This window comes from Sinocyclocheilus rhinocerous, unplaced genomic scaffold (assembly GCF_001515625.1).
Source record: "Sinocyclocheilus rhinocerous isolate Xijiao unplaced genomic scaffold, SAMN03320098_v1.1 scaffold1121, whole genome shotgun sequence".
Classification (NCBI taxonomy): domain Eukaryota; kingdom Metazoa; phylum Chordata; class Actinopteri; order Cypriniformes; family Cyprinidae; genus Sinocyclocheilus; species Sinocyclocheilus rhinocerous.
Window position 1 is genome coordinate 576,721 of NW_015670367.1, and position 1,953 is coordinate 578,673.

The window sequence follows — 1,953 nt, forward strand, 5'->3', positions numbered from 1 at the left end:
AATGCATAAATACGTGATGCTGTTTTGTTCATAATTGTTTATGCAATTTACGAAATTATATTTGATATATACGAGTTAATTTAGACGTAATGCACATTTTTTATAGACAGTTATTTCCATGCATGGACAGTTTAATGTGCTGCATTATTTTGCTCATTGCGTCCTCCTGTGGCCTTAAATGTAAAAAAAAAACAATTATATTGCTCTGTTTTAAAAAAGGTTATAAAAATGTCAATAATTATCGATACCGAACGATATGAAACATTATATCGTTGATACATTTTTTAGCTATATCGCCCAGCCCTAACCTGTACCCTTTTGATGGGCAAAAGAAACAAAAACACATAGGTTGATGAAAAGGAGACCATAAAGCATTTTGACAAAAGAAAAAATTTAGTAATGTTGTTTATAAAATAACTTATCACCAAAAAATACTGATTACAAAATAGTTAAATCAAATGTAGAAAATAGTTCAATTAAATGTATAATATATATATATATATTAATTATAATTTTATGCTTAGAGTATTGCATTTATAGCTTAGCAACGTGCTAAGACCAATTCCAAACAATTAAGTTACAGTATCCTGATCACTTTTGTGTGCTATTTGTTTGATGCTTTTGTATGTTCACTATGTAGAACATTTCCAAATCAGTTTCATTTCATCTACCTTAGAAGGCAGCTGTCTATGTTGGTGGCAGACAGGAAGGCAGGTCAGTAGGTTTTTAATGGGAACAGTGCCAGTGTATGTGCATCCTTTCATGGTAATGTGCCTCAGAGGCCATAGAGGTCTGTGTGCATGGCTATATGGTGATGGGTCTTAGTGGCCTAAATCAGGGGAGGCATATGAGCATGTGTTTTTGGTCATGTGGTAGGGAACAGCTTGTGTAGTTCTCACATCAGTGTGAGCGAGCATGTGTCTACGTGTCCGATATCTCTCAGCAGGGTCCAGGTTTAATCCACTCACCTCACCGACAGTTCCATCAGTCTTAAAGGGAGCAGGAAGAGTGGGGGACTGGACTCTAGAGGATACAGAGTGTCTTTCAGGGACACGCAAACAAAGGAACCCCAGGTGCTCATGATGGTGAAATTCAGATTTACTGATGATCTTACAAAGGACAGAGATTTACAGTGTATTATAGTGATTTATAGACCTGGAATTATAGACCTGGTTTCATGTATTTACTTCAACGATTGGAATGGAATATAGGGGGGAAAAAACTTCTAGAAAACAATACTCTGAACTGAGATTTTTTGAATTATTAAAAAAAAAATTGCTGCTTGTTTGATTTACTCAAAATAAGCTAAACCAACACAACTGCTATACATTTTGTTCCAACTTAATTTCATTGTGTTCAATCCACTTGCATGTGTGTAAAATTGAAGTTTACTTATTCCATTTGAGTTGGGACTACATGAATAATTTTTGTTACTGAAACTGGGCAGTGGATTTTTAGTTCCCATCAAGTTCCCTTTGCATAGAGCTGGATAAGGAGAGAAAACATTGAAAATTAAGTGTTATTTTATGTTTTTGATTGAAGGGACAGACCAGTTAATGTTTAATGTTCAGTTATGTTTGACATTGAAAGGGGTCCTATTATGCTTTTTCACTTTTTCAACTTTAGTTAGTCTGTAATGTTGCTGTTTGAGCATAAAAAAGATCTGCAAAGTTACAAAGCTCAAAGTCCACTTCAAAAGGAGATATTTTATTTAACAGAAATCACTTTTCAAAAACTACAACGAACGACTCGTTTGGACTACAACGCACATTTTCCGGGATTTGTGATATCACAAAGATCGACGAATGGGACGAGACCTGGTAATGAGTGTTATCACTATGTCAGAGACACGCTAGCTTTCCCAAGGCAGACGAACTTAGAGTGGTTACAATCATCCGGGTTTAAAGGGGTCATATGATGCTGCTAAAAAGAACATTATTTTGTGTATTTGGT

At 35.2% G+C, this 1,953-nt stretch overlaps 1 protein-coding gene across 6 annotated transcripts in view; it reads right to left on the reverse strand.

The window, feature by feature from the left end:
- The window catches only part of LOC107734132 (spectrin beta chain, non-erythrocytic 1-like), an 81,987-nt gene that overhangs the window by 62,607 nt on the left and 17,427 nt on the right, over positions 1 to 1,953 (reverse strand). The window contains exon 2 of one of the 6 annotated variants that reach the window (XM_016545988.1): positions 672 to 829. The exons of the other annotated variants lie outside the window; for them this stretch is intronic. The gene's annotated coding sequence lies outside the window, so the exon portion shown is untranslated. The remainder of the gene's footprint in view (positions 1 to 671; positions 830 to 1,953) is intronic. 6 annotated transcript variants of the gene reach the window in all.